Source organism: Crocuta crocuta, unplaced genomic scaffold (assembly GCF_008692635.1).
Source record: "Crocuta crocuta isolate KB4526 unplaced genomic scaffold, BGI_CrCroc_1.0 scaffold425, whole genome shotgun sequence".
NCBI classification, from domain to species: domain Eukaryota; kingdom Metazoa; phylum Chordata; class Mammalia; order Carnivora; family Hyaenidae; genus Crocuta; species Crocuta crocuta.
In genome coordinates this window covers 861,330-878,081 of record NW_027531909.1, presented here as the reverse complement: position 1 = coordinate 878,081, position 16,752 = coordinate 861,330, and the positions used below count along the sequence as shown (strand labels likewise).

The following is a 16,752-nucleotide window of genomic DNA, read 5'->3' as shown; positions in this document are numbered from 1 at the left end:
TCACTAAAGGCACAAGAAGTGTTCATTCCCATATTCTTTGGAAATGAAAAGAGGGTTGGAACGCAGATTTTCCCCCCTACCTACAGCCTTTTGACTAAAAACTCCCCTCCTTTAAAATACTGGTTTAGGTGTGCCTGGATGGCTCAGTCTGTTAAACATCCGACTTTGGCTCAGGTCATGATCTCGTGGTCCATTAGTTTAAGCCCCATATCAGGCTGTGTGCTGCCAGCTCAGAGCCTGGAGTCTGCTTCGGATTCTGTGTCTCCCTCTCTCTCTGCCCCTCCCCCTTGCATGCTGTGCCTCTGTCTCTCAAAAATAAATTAACATTGAAAAAAAATTTTAAAGATACTGGTTAAAAGGTTTGAAGCTTTAACCCTTGGAGTTCAAATCTAGAGCAGTACTCTCGGCAAAGAGTGCATGCAAACTTCAATATTTAAGAATAACCAGATCTTGGGGCACCTGGGTGGCTCAGTGGGTTAGGTGTCTAACTCTTGATTTTGGCTCGGGTCATGATCTCATGGTTTGTGAGATCAAGCCCTGTATCGGGCTCTGCGCTGACAGTGCAGAGCCTGCTTGGGAGTCTCTCCGCCCCTCCCCCACTCCCCCACTCTTTCACTCTCTCAAATAAATGCATTTAAAAAAGAATAACATGATCTTTAGGGGTTTTATTTTTGTGCCTTATGAAGAGGATGCATTGATCCTCCCACACTTAAAATCCTCCTTTTCTTCTCCCCAAAACTGCTCTCTGCAGTGAGGCAGCCCAGCACCTTTCCTACTTGGAACCCTACTCCACATTTCCTTCTCCCCACTACCCTTTCTTTCTTTCTTTCTTTCTTTCTTTCTTTCTTTCTTTCTTTCTTTCTTTCTTTCTTTCTTTCAAGTTTATCTATTTTGAGAGAGAGAGAGAGAGAGGTGCAGAGAGAGGGGGAGAGAGAATCCCAACCAGGCTCCACACTGTCAGCACAGAGCGGCTGAGCCCAACGTGGGACTTGAACCCATGAACCATGAGATCATGACCTGAGCCGAAACCAAGAGGCAGACGCTTAGCTGACTGAGCCACCCAGGCGCCCCTCCACTATTCTTTCAAACCTGGAGGTATCTGTTCGTAGTCTCCCCTTCCTGCACACCTGAGCTCATTATTATATAAAGTGACCCGTTTTCCTAAAGTGTAAATATATTGTAAAAATATTCTTCTGTTCTAAACCTCTGCTGTCCCTTACAATTTCCTAGCACCATTGAGGCCACTGAGCACTGAGTGTGGCCGCTCCAGAGTGAGATATACCGCAAGCATATACACACAGAATTCCAAAGACTTAGTATGGAAAAAGAATGCTAAATATCTCATTAATAATTTTTATATTAATTGCATAGTGAAAAACGGTAATAGTTTGGGTATATTGGATGACATGAACTATGGTATGAAAATTCCTTACCATTGTCCCCTTTTTCCTTTTAAAAAAATGTGGCTACCAGAACATTTAAAATTACATATGTGACTCACATTACCTTTCTGTTGGACAGTACTATTCCACATCAGGGGTTGGGAAACTTTTTCTGTAGAGGGCCAGATGGAAACTATTTGAGGCTTTGTGAGCCATATGGTCTCCGTCACAGCTACTGCATCCTGCCCTTACAGGACAGAAGCAAAACTAATGAGCTTTGCTGTGTTCCAATAAAACTTTATTTATAGGCACCAAAATTTGAATTTCAAATAAATTTTGCATGTCATGAAATATCCTTTTGACTTAGCTATTTTAAAACGTACACATTTTGGGACACCTGGGTGGCTCAGTCAGCTTGGCTTCTGACTCTTGATTTCAGTTCAGGTCATGATCTCATAGTTTCGTGGGTTTAAGCCTCGTGTTGGGCTCAGGGCTGACCGAGTGGAGACTGCTTGGGATTCTCTCTCTCTCTCTCTTTCTCTCTCTCTCTCTGTCTCTGTCCCTCCCTTGCTCATGCTGTCTCTGTCTCTTTCAAAATAAAGAAACAAACTTAAAAAAATAATAAAATGTACAAGTTTTGTTTTAGCTCAAAGGGCTTTTTAAAGCCTGATTTGGCCTGCTGGTCATAGTTTTTCTACCATAGGTTACCTGTATCTGTTCTATATCAACAATGGTACCCTAGGGATATGATTATCTTCAATACTCAGAGAAAGGTTTCAAGGGCTAGACTGGCTGAGTACATTAGTGAAAAGGACTGAGCAGAACCATAGGACAAAGATGACCCAGTCTGATGGAATAGTCTGGATCCAGCATCAGCCTAGTTGCCATTTAGTCTGTGAGCACTGGGTGGCCAGACCTTCTGCCTTTTTTGTTGTTTTAAAGAAGAAGCAGGGAGTTCAAATTTTTATTTAAAAATGTCCAATTACAGAGGAACGTGGCTGGCTCGGTCGGTAGAGGGTATGATTCTTGATTTTGGGGTTGTGAGTTCAAGCCCTACAATGGGTGTAGAGATAACTTAAAATCTAAAAACCAGAATTTCCAATTATGAATTCTTTTTTCTCCCATTTCTTACAGAATTCTTTTGGTTTTTTTGTGTGATCTTATTCTTTGTGAAAATATATTCTTCCCTGAAAATGGCTTTTTAGTAATTGGTGGATGAAAACTGCCACTTATTCAACAAAGCCAGACTTTTATTTTAGTTTTACTGTGATTGTTTTGGGGAGAATGAGCACTTAGGAAACTACAAGGAGGCACTTGGGTGGCTCAGCTGGGTGAGCTTTGGTCTCTTGATTTCAGTTCAGGTCATGATCCCAGGGTTGTGGGATAGAACCCTTTATCTGAGCATGGAGCCTGCTTGAGATTCTCTCTCTCTCTCCTGCCCCTCTCCACTGCTTCTGCATGTACACACTCTCCCCCTGCCTCAAAAAAAAAAAAAAAAAAAAAAAAAAAAGAAAAAAAAAAAAAAAAAAAAAAAAAAAAAAAAAAAAAAAAAAAAAAAAANACAAAAAAAAAAAAAAAAAAAAGAAAAAGAAAAAGAAAGAAAGAAAGAAAGAAAGAAAGAAAAAGAAAAATAGAAAACTACATGTATTCACTGAAAGAAAAAACACCGATGTGAACTGATGTGGGGTTTTTAAAAATACAACTTTTAGGGCACCTGGGTAGCTCGACTGGTTAAGCGTCCAACTTTGGCTCAGGTCATGATCTCACAGTTTGTGAGTGTGAACCTCATGTGGGGCTCTGTGCTGACAGCTCAGAGCCTGGAGCCTGGTTCAGATTCCGTGTCTCCCTTTTACTCCCTGGCTCCCCGCTAATGCTCTGTCACTCTCTCAAAAAAAACATTAAAATTTTTTTAAAAATACTACTTTCATGTTTGGTTTAACAGTTACTTTTGGATCTTATTTATTTGTATGTTTGTTTGTTTGTTTATTTAGTAAGCTTCATGCCTGGGCACAGGGCTTGAACTCACGACCGTGGGATCAATACCTGAGCTGAGATCAAGAGTTGAACACTAAACCGGCTGAGCTACCTAGGGACTCCTATTCCTAATTTAAACATACCTTATACTATTAGTTTAATGAAAGATTATTTTTTCTATGGCTACAATAGAATAAAATATCTCAAATTTGTTATTTCAGGAAAGTCTGCTGTTTCTGAACTCTGCCAGTTGGAGACAACTTCTCGATGTCAAAGAATTTCCTTTTTGAGCAATGTGCTTGGCTCAGTATTTCTTATGCTCCCCAGTTTTGCCAAGTGGGCTTGCTTTTATACCCAAAAGTTAAATCATTTTATCTTTGACATTAAGGTGTACTTTAGCCAATTTACATTTAGGTCAACACTTTTAAAAGGAAAAAAAAGTCTGTTAAGATTGCTTTAATACTGTTTTGTAGCACATTTTATATATATATATACATTTTTTTCATATGAGTTCAATGAACTCTTGACTTTAAAACATGTAAAATTAAATAATGAAGCCTCAGCAATTACTTTCAGACTTAATTTTTCAAGGTGTTTGCCCATGGAACACAAAGCAGCTTTTCAAAATGACCAATATGATCAAATGCTATACTAGGAGGAAGAGATGAAGTTAAAGATAGCTGCTATAATAAAACTAGGACCCAGGAATGTTCATACCCCAACTGGAAGAATTAAGTGGGTGCACCTTAACCCTGATGGTATTTGTTCCCAAGAGCAGAATTCTGTGCAACGATAAATGCCCTGTTCCTCGGGGCGCCTGGGTGGCTCGCTTGGTTAAGTGTCCAACTTCAGCTCAGGTCATGATCTTGCACTCCATGAGTTCCAGCTCTGTGCTCATGTGTCGGGCTCTGTGCTGCCAGCTCAGAGCTTAGAGCCTGCTTCAGATTCCATGTCTCCCTTTCTCTCTGCCCCTCCCCTGCTCTTGCTCTGTCTCTCTTTGTCTCTCAAAAACAAACATTAAAAAAAATTTTTTTAAATGCTCTTCTTTCTCCATTTCCAAGTTGTCATGAAATTCTAACCATGCCCATGTTATTCATATTGTTTCTTGTTATTTAGCAAATAGGTATATTCCAGGAAATAGATCATCTCGAGGAACTTAAAAACGAAAGGTTTCAACATTATCTTTTAGTAGATTTTCTTACTTCTCTACATAATTCCAAGCATTTCTTTCTGTGCCTTTTCTTTTTCTTATATTTATTTCTCTCTCCTTTAACCAATGTCACTCCAGCCAATTTCTCTTTCCATTGAATTCTGTCTCAAGTTGTAAAATGTAATTCTCTGCTTTAACATATAAAAGGTGTAGAATAAATATTTGCCAAATAAATCTATAATGTTAGGGAAACTGGTTATTTTATATTTCATATTCTTTAAATGTGTTTCCATTAATAGTTTTCCAGATGAGTGAATGTAGGAGCAGAAGTGGTTTCATACACTACTATGGTAATTGCCAATTTTAATTAGGATTAGAGGAATCATGACTTCTTCCTATTCTTCCCCAAAAGAAACATAACAAAAATCAAAGCCTTGAGTGTCTCGCTAAAAAATCTGTACCACATTGGTGAATCAAGGAAGACAAAATTGTTTGGGTTATTTTATGTTGTGACCTGGAAACTCTCTTTACATCTTTTTCCTGCCATTTGCAAATGATCACCATCTTAAGGCTCAACTTAGGTTTTGGCTTACAGTCAGACCATTGCCATTAGCTCTCTGACCCGAATGTTGACTGCTAGGGGCACGTGGGTGGCTCAGTCGGTTGGGTGTCCGACTTCAGCTCAGGTCATGATATCATGGTTTGTGGGTTCGAGCCCCGCATTGGGCTCTGTGCTGACAGCCAGCTCAGAGCCTGGAGCCTGTTTCAGTCTGTGACTCCCTCTCTCTCTGACCCTCCCCTGCTCATGCTGTCTCTATTGCTCTCTCAAAAATAAATAAAACATTAAAAAAAAAAAAAAGAAGGTTGACTGCTACACAGGGTTTGTTTCATTTTTTAGTGTTTATTTATTTTTGAAAGAGAGACAGAACACAAGTGGGGGAGGGGCAGAGAGAGAGAGAGAGGGAGACACAGAATCTGAGGCAGGCTCCATGCTCTGAAATGTCACCGTAGAGCTTGAACGTGGGGGCTGAACACAAACTGTGAGATCATGACCTGAGCCAAAGCCAGAAGCTCAGCCAACTGAGCCACCCAGGTGCCCCACCAGTATACAGTTTTAAATATAGGTTTGTGTAAGAGAATTCAAAGTCTTGACTGAAGGAAAGGTTAAGAGGTCTGACATCTCCAAAAGACACTTTGGGGGTCTTTTGTTTATAGAGTAACCACATTTTGGGTAAGAACTACAGTGCAACAACTCATTAATTCAGAAAGTACATGGATGAGGGCACCTGGGTGGTTCAGTTGGTTAAGCATCTAGCTCTTGATCTCAGCTCAGGTCATGATCTCATGGTTTGTGGTTTCCAGCCCCGAGTCGGGCTCTGGGCTGACAGCAAGGAGCCTGCTTGGGATTCTCTCTCTCTCCTTCTCTCTCTCTCTTTGCCCCTCCCCAGCTCGTTCTTGCTCTCTCTCTCTCTCTCAAAATAAATAAACTTAAAAAAAAGATTTAAGAAACTACATGGATTGTATTATGTACAATTATGGCTATCACACTGGAGTTAGTGAATAAATATCAAAACCTGCCTCTAAAAGCTTAGCCTTTTAAAAAATGTTTGTTTTTATTTTAATATATATTTTTTAAACATTTATTTATTTTTGAGAGACAGAGCACGGACAGGGGAAGGGCAGAGAGAGGGAGACACAGAATCTGAAGCAGGCTCCAGGCTCTAAGCTGTCAGCACAGAATCTGACGTGGGGCTCAAACTCACGAACAGAGAGATCATGACCTGAGCCAAAGTTGGATGCTTAACTGACTGAGCCACTCAGGTGCCCCTAAATGTTTATTTATTTACTATTTTGAAAGAGAGAGCAAGTGAGAGGAAGTGAGTGCAAGTGGGGGAGGGACAGGGAGAGAGTCCCAAATAGGCTCCATGCTTTCAGAGCAGCGCCTGACTCTGGGCTCAACCAACAAACAGTGAGATCATGACCTGAGCCGAAATCAAGAGTTGAACTCTTAACCGACTGAGTCACTGAACTACCCCAAGCTTTGGCTTTTTATCAAAAGAGTTTTTCCACAGTATAGATAGTACATTTATAATTTCCATGTATTTGTCCTTAAAGTGTTTTGAATTGATTTGATTTGTTCTTTATTTGGGTCTGATTTTTTTTCTCCACTTGTTTTATTCATTGACCTTCTCTATCCCTGACCAACATTTTAAGGAATGACTGGTACCTTTGTGCATCCTATTTCAAGTTTGGAAAGGAAACCCAGAGCCCTCTACCTTGTTCCAGTTCACATTCCTCTCTCTGGTACATGTTGGCAAAAAACATAAATAAATAAAATTTTTATTTTTTTTAATTTTTATTTTTTTATTTTTTAAAATTTTTTTAATGTTTTATTTATTTTTAGNCTGAAACAGGCTCCAGGCTCTGAGCTGGCAGTCAGCACAGAGCCCGACGCGGGGCTCGAACCCACGAACTGCGAGATCATGACCTAAGCGAAAGTCGGACGCTTAACCGACTAAGCCACCCAGGCGCCCCAAATAAATAAAATTTTTAAATCCCCATAAAGATTCTGGCCCTAAAATGAGAGCCTGAAGAACAATCTGTTATTCTATTATTCAAAACTGTGAGCCAATCTTCAGGTTTTGCGTTGGCTGTACTTGATCAGGAAAAGGTCCTATTCCTGATTCTGAGAAGTGCTAACCTGACAGGCGTCAGATGTAGGTGACCTTTTAAAAAAAACATTAACTGAGAACAAAAGCATTGATGGGTCCTAAATGAGCCAAGGCTACTCATCCAGCTGCCCTTGAGCAATAAAAAAGGAAAGTCAGTGCATTATACGCAGGGTCAGTGATAAAAGCCATGAAAAAAAATCTTTCTAAGTTAGACAATGCTGATATTGGCGGTCCTTGAATGCTAGTAAAACACATGCACACACACACGCACACACACACACTTCTTTTTGAGAAATGCTTAATGGGGCACAATTAAGCGGTCTGTAGAATTGAATGACCTTTAAATTGCTGTAATCTCATGAGGGAAACCTTTCACACACAGCATCTACTTTTGAAAGAACATTCACATGAAAATATTGTCACTAATTCAGCAGAGCATGCCAAACTCATGTCCTGTGTCTCGTTCCCTTTTGGAGTCCTTCATTGCCCGTGGAAAGCCGAGATCACCAAAGATGCTGACCTCAAACATGCCAGTCGAGCAAAAGCCAGCAAGCTATTATAATTCAGAAGCAAATATAGCGGTGAGCAGAAAGGGGAAAATATAAAGCGTCAAATGGCCAAACAAAGAATCTAATCCTCTATCTTTTCTTTTAAATAAAACCCTTTAGATTATAACATCTCTTCCCATTTAAAAGAAATACTACTGAAGAAACATATGAACTATGACATCAGAAATTAGTTCTGAATCTTGAAGATCATTTCTCCCCTAAAATTTATATTTTGGGAAAAAACCTACAGAAAAGGCAGTACAATTATCACCTCAATTTATTAGCACATCCACTGAATTTAACTTTGATATTATAGTACCATCAATATACAATACATATTCAGATTCCCCCAGTTGTTCCAGGAATTTCCTTAGGCTGTGTTTTGTTTATGTTTGTTTTTGGATCTAGAATTCAGAGGTGCCTGGCTGGCTCAGTCGGTAGAGCACGCAACTCTTGATCTCAGGGTTGTAAGTATGGACCCCATGTTAGATGCAGAGATTACTTAAAAATAGAATATAGTTAACTATTAAGCATTGTAGTTGGTTGGCATATTTCTCTAGTTGTCTTTATGTATTTTTAAAAAATATTTATTTTTGAGGGGGAGAGTGGGGGAGGGGTAGCAAGAAAGAGAATCCACCAACAAGGAGGAACCCAATGGGGCACTCCGGATCTCAGGATCTGTGAGATCTTGACCTGAGCCTAAACAAAGAGTCCCACACTTAACCGACTGAGCCACCCAGGCACCCCTTTTTAGTTGTCTTTATAACGTTTTCTTACATTTAGTGGTGGTGAGGGGTCTCTTAGGATATTGATTTTTTCAAGAATCCAGGCCAATGGGGTGCTTGTCTGGCTCATTTAAAAGAGCACGTAACTCTTGATCTGAGGGTGCAGAATTCAAGCCCCACGTTGGGCCTAAAGCTTACTTTAAAAAAAAAAATATCTGTAAGCTGATGTAAACTAATCAGTGAATTATTTGAGGCACCTAGCTGGCTCAACCCGTAGAGCACACAACTCTTGATCCTGGGGTCCTGAGTTGAAACCTCACATTGGAGATTACTTAAAAACCAACAAGCAAACAAAAAACCAGGCCAGTTATCTTGTAAAACGTCCCACATGATCTTGAGGTGTCTGGTTTCTTCCTCACGGATGCAAATACTTTGAACAGAAATAATACATCCATGAGGGGGTCCTGGCTGGCTTATTTGGAAGAGCATGAGACTATCTTGCGGTCATGAATTTGAGCCTCATGTTGGGTGTAGAGATTACTTAAAAATAAAATCTTAAAACAAATACATCTGTTGATGTTAGATGTTACATGCTTTTAATCATACCACATTGAGAGGCACACGATGTCAGTTCTTTTAACTGGTGATGTTAATTTTGGCCACTCGGTTAAATGGTTCTACAGATTTCTTCACTGTAAAGATCCTTTCCTCCCTTTGTAATTAATATGTTATCTGTATCTGGAATATGTATCTGGAATAATACAACGAGGCATTGTATCACCATGAATAATGTATTTTCCAAAAATTTTCACTTCAAACCTTCAGCATATATTGATAAGCCTTGGCTAAGTCTATCATGGCATTGGTGTCTACAAAATGATAATTTTTTCTAATTCTAACATTCCTTTTACATATATTAACTAGCTAATATTTTTCTGTATGGAGAAGCTTTTGTTTTTATTTTTACTTGCTCATTTTTTTAAAAGTATCATTGTGAACTCCTAGATTCCTTTTGAGGCTCAAAGTGTCCTGAATTTGACCATTTGGAGCCCTTGAAAATGAAATTTTGATTTGGAAGTAATTTTAGTACTTGTTTGTGACCATAGGAAAAAATTTCAATCTTATTTTTAAGTAAGAATTATTGTCCATGTTATGACTAAATCTTTTCCCTTTTAAATCTTTTTTTTCTTAAACAGAGATCCAAGTAAATAACAAGAGTTCATTGTTATATGCTTAATAACATCTTTATTTGTTGTAACAACTTATCAACTCTAAGGCAATAATGAAATAAATACTTGACATAAATGAAAGTGTTAGAGGCATCCCTACCTGCATCCTGGACCAAGAACAGTGGCTGACCTTCACTAGACAGCCAATAAAAGTTAATAGAATGCATTGAATTAATAATAAAATGAAAATGTTAAGGCCATGAAACATAAGGCAAAAGACTAAAATAATGTATATTGAAGTTCTGATAGTATAGAAATAAGTAGATTTTATTTGCAACTCTTAAATGAGTTTTAAAATTTATTTTTATTGTTTATTTATTATTTTTTAAATGTTTGAGAGACAGAGAGAGCACAAGCATTAGTGGGGGAGGGGCAGAGAGAACCCCAAGCAGGCTCCACGCTATCAGCACAGAGTCCAATGTGGAGCTTGATCCCACAAACTGCAAGATCATGACCTGAGTCAAAGTCAAGAGTCAGATGCTTAACAGATTGAGCCACCCAGGAGCCCTTTTAATTTTTTAAAAAAATTATTTATTTATTTATTTACTTATTTATTTATTTATTTCGAGTGGGGGAGAGGGGTAGAGGGAGTGAGAGAATCTTAAGCAGACTTCATGCTCAGGACAGAGCCCGACGTGGGGCTTGATCCTACCACCCTGGGATGATGACTGGAGCCAAAATCAAGAGTTGGATGTTCAACTTACTGAGCGCCTTAGGTGCCCCCATAAGTAATTTCTAATTCCCTGCTACAATTTGAAGTTTCCCCTAAATTGCTACCACTACATCTGAGAAGACAGTGTTTTACTAACTTTTCCTTACCTGGTTTCACAGAGAATCCATAATAGAACTATAATTAACAATAGCCTCTAGGAGTTCTTTTGATTTAGCACATTGGGAAATGAATATTCTTTATTAAAAAATGAATATTCCTTTTTTCCTATCGATTTGTATTCCTTCCTAGATCAATAGTTTTTTTTGCAAAGCATTCTATCCCTGGGATGACAAATTATTTAATAACAGCGAGAAAGTGGGGTCTAAAAGAGATAGAATGGACTAGTATATCTGCTTTCCTGTGAGAAAAGCTATGAATGCAAACTGGCAATTAGATGCAGTTACGTGCATTTTGTACAGTTAAAAAAAAATCTGACTCTAACATAAAAACCCCTACACATATATTGTGTCATTGTAGATTAGCTACAAAGTGGATAATATAATCATGGATTATTCAGAGCTGACTGTAAATAGTTTAACCCAACTGGGATACTTGATCCTACCAGAAGGTGGTAAATCACTCACTTCTTAGAGGCTTAGTACTATTTTCAAACCACTGTCAGACCATTTAATACACGGAAGAGAATAATTTCTTCTTCCTAAGTTTCTTTTGCAGTTTTAATTGAAGTTTGGCCTGTCAGTTCATAAACTTGATATGTTATTTTCCCTTTTTTTTATCGGATAAGACAAAGTATAGTTTATGATTTTAGGACAAAGTGATTATTTTAACTCTCCATTCATAATACGTGAATGGGAGAAGTGAAATCATATACAAAAACAGACTTTCCACTGAAATCAAGGAGGTCAAATCATTATATAAAGAGAGTTAGGAAGTTATGCGGTAGCCTTTGAAGAGATGCCAGGGATACATAAAGATATACTAAAATAATCTACTTTTTAGATTGTTTTACAGAAAGTACTTTCAATTTAATATGTATTTTACCTATAAATATTCCACTGGGGTTCTGGTATGTATTAGGAAGACATTTTCAATCATCCTATATCAACTGACCTCCAATATTTATCTTGTTTTATATTGTTGGTCTTACATAATAACATCCTTGATAAATTTTCAGACCTTGAGGTGCTATTTTTTGAATTAGGAATACAGCCTACTAAATTAATAAATTATTACTGTGGAGGCACTCTTGTCTTCTGAATGTATAAGTGCATTGCTTAAATTACTCTCAGGGAATAATTTACACATGAAGAGACTCTGGTGGTTAAAAAAGCTTTGTGTATTTCTTATCACTGGAAATAGACCTAGACTAGGTGTTTAAATGGATATCAGAGCAATTGTTTTTTCAAAGCCGTAGTGATTCATACTATTCTGGGGTTCCCAATATACTATTCTAGAATCATGAATTAAATATAATGTTAAAAATGTAACATTTTGAACCAAAAATTTCCATAAGAAACAGGGATACTGTCTCCACTGAGAAAATACGCTCATGATCTTGAAAAGGCTTAGCAAGCTTTCTTTCATTGTGAATCTTGTCTTCAAAGAGCTGCAATAAGGTGAACATAGAAAATAAGATCAAGGAAAAGGAAATTAGGACTTGGCTGCTGTTGCAAAAAGATATCACTGCCCCTCCCACCTTATTTAAGTATTAACGGGTGGAATTGAGGGCAATGCCTCCGGGCTTCTAATCTTGTGCTATTATTTTTCTTGTCCTTCGGAAGTTCATGTCCAAGTTGTATGCTGCTTGCTTATGGGTGACACATATCTCTATCCCAGATTTAAGTATTAAGAAATTTTTAAAAAAAGGGTTTTGGTGAAACTTCTCCCCTGGGTAATAAACTCAGTTACTATAGGAAGCCTGTCTTTCTTACATTTTTACAGCCTAACTCTGCGCCTGGCACATGGCATGAGCAAAAATATGGTTTTGGCAAATGAACACACAAATAAAGTACACAGAAAAAGTGCACTGTTATAAGAAAATCCTTAATTATTCTGAATCTAATATTTATCAGATATCTGGTTAGTGTCTGTCGCATTTATGTTTTTCCCCCCCATGGATCTTCTTCCTTTTGCCCCCAAATCTGTATAGCAAAGGATGAACAATGGTTACTTTTTATTGATTTGATTATTTGAGCTTATGCATAAATAATCTATTTCAAGAAATAAATAGATAAAATCCTATTAAGAAGCAACAACTGGGGACGCCTGGGTGGCTCAGTCGGTTAAGCGTCTGACTTCGGCTCCGGTCATGATCTCACGGTTGGGGGGTTTGAGCCCCACATCGGGTTCTGTGGTGACAGCTCAGAGCCTGGAGCCTGTTTCAGATTCTGTGTCTCCCTCTCTCTCTGCTCCTCCCCCACTCATGCTCTGTCTCTGTCTCAAAAAAAAAAAAATTAAAAAAAAAAAGCAACAACTGTTCCTAAACTCTCTAATTACTCTTTAAAGGACCTCTTCGCGTGCCTGAGTGGCTATCCGTTAAGCAGCTGACTTTGGCTGAGATCCTGAGATCATGATCTTGTGGTTCACAGGTTCGAGACCCATGTTGGGCTCTGTGCTGACAGCTCAAAGCCCGGAGCTTGCTTTTGGATTCCGTGTCTCCCTCTCTCTCTGCCCCTCACCCACTCATACTGTGTATGTCTCTGTCTCTCAAAAATAAACATTAACAAAAAAAATTTTAAAGGACCTCTTTATATTGTGCCAGAAACATCCAAACTGGCCTCAACCTCCTCACTCAACAAAGCTATTATAAATAAAAGTGCTGGAGCCAAAATGATGGTTCAAAGGTTGTGGTGATGGTGGTGGTAATGATCAGGAATTAAAAGCTATCCCAGACACTGTCTTTTTTAATTTTTCATCAAGCATTTTATTTGAATATTTGTTTTGAGAGAGAGAGAGCTCAGAGTGCAAGCAGGGGAGGGACAGAGAGAGAGAGGGAGAAAGAGAATCCCAAGTAGGCTCCATACTGTCAGCACAGAGCCCCACTTGGGGCTGGATCCCACCACTGGTAAGATCACGACCTGAGCAGAAATCAAGAGTCTAAAGCTCACTTGACTGAGCCACCCAGGTGCCCCTCAAGCATATTTGAAATGAAGATGTCAATTGCTTTTCTTTTCTGCTCCTCAAAATTAACCCCACAATGTTTCATGTTGTACTATGTATTACAGTATGAATTTTGATAAAGATAGCTGCTATTTGGATAAGTAGATGGTTTTATCCTAAGCATTTCCATGAAAAAAATTTTGAGGGGAATATTTAGTACAGAAGATGTTTGTCTTAAAATTTATTTGCAAAATATTTTCTATAATTGCACTGTCAAGTATTCAAAAGGCTTCTCACATTTGTACCTCATGCAAGTGCAAAGGTCTCCAGATATGCTAGACAAGATTAATCTGATGTTATTTCTGTTTTGATTGATTTTAACTGATATCCATCTTGTTAGAACAGCTTTTAACAGTACATTGAAAGACTGGCATAAATTCCTTTGGCCAAAAGTTGAATCTAGAGTGCTCGGGGTTGGGTTTTCGTTTCTTTCTTTTTCTCCTCCTGGTCTTTTTGTTGTAAAGAGGTCACGTAAGGACGTTGGTGGAAGGGCTCCATGCGCCATCTACTGACCAAATCTATATTTTCAGTGTCTAGAGAATGAAACTTTCCCTACATTCGGTCTTTGGGAAAGGAGGGATAATGGGAAAAGACCTTCTTGACTCTATGGCTTATTGGTGACTCCTGGAATACATCTTAAGTCAACAAACACATAATTCAAGAAAGACAGATCAGCCCCTCAGCGCGAAGACAAGTTACAGAGAGAATCACAAGAAAGTCCGCTGGCACCGGAAGTAATTAGCCAACCTCTAAGTCCAACTTCAACTTACAATTGGATCGTTGTTTTTCACCTGTGTGTTGAGCTACACTCACTGCTTAATGGTTGCTGCCTCACACGAAATGGCTTTTTACTAATGGCACATCCAAATAAACATCAGTTACCAGTCTGATAATTCTGAAGGATTTCTAATTTAATTATTTCATCAAAAATTTAATAATGCATAGCAAGTAGTTCCACCCTTCACCTAAATCCTAACACACAGCTGTCTCTGTCTAGGTAAACTTAATCCTGACACACATACACAACACACTCCTACACATACACAAGATGATATGCATCTATGTACATGTGGGTCTGTTGAGAAATCTAAGCCCTTGGATTCGGATTAAAATGTTTCCCCCCTCAGTCGTTCTCTCCACTCTATGCTAAATCCAAAAGAAGGGTGGCAGGAATTGGGGATCTCAAGCCAAAGTTTCCTAGGGGTGAAACTGGGGAGAGATCAGAGCATCAGTTTTAGTAGTTCAACCCACTGGAGTTGGAAGTTTGGATTGGAAATTAAGTTTGGCCCAAAGCGCTCCGATCTGATTCGGGTTCTCTTCCTGTCAGAAGGTGAGAGGACTGAAAACTAGCAACCAGGACTCCAGATGCCCCAGGTAACTTCCTTCCCTATTCCTTCTCTTTATTTCAAGATCTGAGACAACTTGCTTTCGTGGTTTAAAGAAAGAAAAGAAGAAAAAAGCCAGAACGTTGAGCCAGAAAGAGGAGAAGAGCCACATAAAGAGGAAAGGCAGGGAGAAGAGAAAAGAAAGATTCAGAAAGAGGTTGGGAGATCAGGGAACTTGGGGGAGGAAAGAAAGAAGACGAAGACAGCAAAAAAGGAATGAGGGCTAGGAAGATCTTCAACGAACCGGAGTTACACCCATCTTTCACTTTCAAGTCAATCGGCTAGATCTTATCCGTTTCCTTTGTGAAGGTCGTCCGCACTGTTGAAGGAAGCTAGTCAGTCCCCCCACCCCCCGCCTCCTCCGCCCCACGCGTGGCTGCGCCGCTGTATCCCCGGCCACGGAGACCCAATCCATCCCGAGTGGGGACGTTTGCAGGAGCGCGACTCTGGGAACACTCTTGCGCCTGGTTGTCACCCGGGAGCCTAACCGGATTAATACCCAGAGTTGGATTACGCAGGCTGTCACCAATACGCCTAAAGATTATAATCCAATTTATGCACATTACAGCCAGTATTAACTTTATCTGCTATTTTAAGACTCCCAGTTGCCCCGCGTGTCCTCGGAGGACAATCCTCCACGTTCTGATGCAACCCACCAGGTTGTCCGGAGGGGAAACCTCCCGAAGAAAACAACTGCAAGCCTGGTTCCCTGAGGGTCTGCGCCCGGTACGCCCAGGTGTCTTACCTTCACCTGGGCACCGCTGTGCGACGCCTCCCTGCCGGGGATTGCCGAAGCGGGAGGAGTTCCCTTGGAAGGAAATAGTATTTTTGTTCATTTCATTTTTGAATTTTCGGTGGCGGTGGCAGAAGGGCGGGGAGTGGGAGTGGTGGACGGGAGCCTGTGAGTGTGGATGGGGAAGGGGCCAGGGGATTGTGGCCGGTTATAACAGCCTCAGCGACTGCTTTTTGATGTTTGTTTGTAGAGAGGCACTTCTCTCGCTCTTTCCTTAAATAAATTTGTTTGGGCGTGAGTTCTTGACTCCTCAGCACAAAACCACAAAAAGACGGGGTGGGAAGTAAAAGAAAGCCCCCTTCCCTCCCCCGAGCGTGCTAACGCCGAAGACTTGATTTAACACCCCTTCTCCGGCTGCTGGGGGCTCTAGGCAGTGGCTACATTCCAGCAGTTTTAATCCGTTTTTTATTGTAGGGCGGGAGGAGTTTACACAGGGGCTGGGATGGCTCCCCAGCTGGCCGCTCTCCCCACCCCAGCGCCCCCTCCCCGCCCTTTGCTCCACCTCCCTCCCCCACCGTCCCCAGTAGGAACCTGTTACTTTAAGCCGGGCGTTCCAGTGTGGCGGTGCGGGCCGCCGGGTTTCGGGAGGTGGCCGGTGATTGGCTCTTTCGAGCTCCCCCTGGCTTGCTCGCTCGGCCTCCCCGCGCGCTCCGCCCCGCCCTCGCGCCCTCCCTCCGCCCCGTGAGGCTCGGAGCCCCGGTGTAAGGCGCCACGGCGCATGCTCCGGAATCTCATCCTCTGGCCCTGGAGCTGCTGCTGCTGCTGCTGCTGCTGCTTTTGCTTTTGGGGCTGAGTTTAATAAGCGAGCGAGCGGGCAAGCGAACGCGGGGGGAAAAAGGCAGAGAATGTCCGCCATCTACCCTCCGCTCCTGGGCGCGCTCTCATTCATAGCAGCCTCTTCATGAATTANCGCACTCACACACACACACACACACACACACACCCCCTCACACGGTGGAAGGAGGCGAATAATAACTCAGCCATATTTCAGCCGCCGCCGCCGCCGCCGGGAGCCGCGGGCACAGTCCGGGGACGCGGCGAGCAGCCTCGGCGGCCGCTACG

The 16,752-nt window shown here is 40.7% G+C and overlaps 1 protein-coding gene across 1 annotated transcript in view; it reads right to left on the bottom strand.

Annotated features, from left to right (window-relative positions):
- Positions 1-15,660, bottom strand: part of FOCAD (focadhesin) — a 377,756-nt gene extending 362,096 nt beyond the window's left edge. The window contains exon 1 of the mRNA XM_077774673.1: positions 15,643-15,660. The gene's annotated coding sequence lies outside the window, so the exon portion shown is untranslated. The remainder of the gene's footprint in view (positions 1-15,642) is intronic.
- Between the last annotated feature and the right edge of the window lie 1,092 nt (positions 15,661-16,752).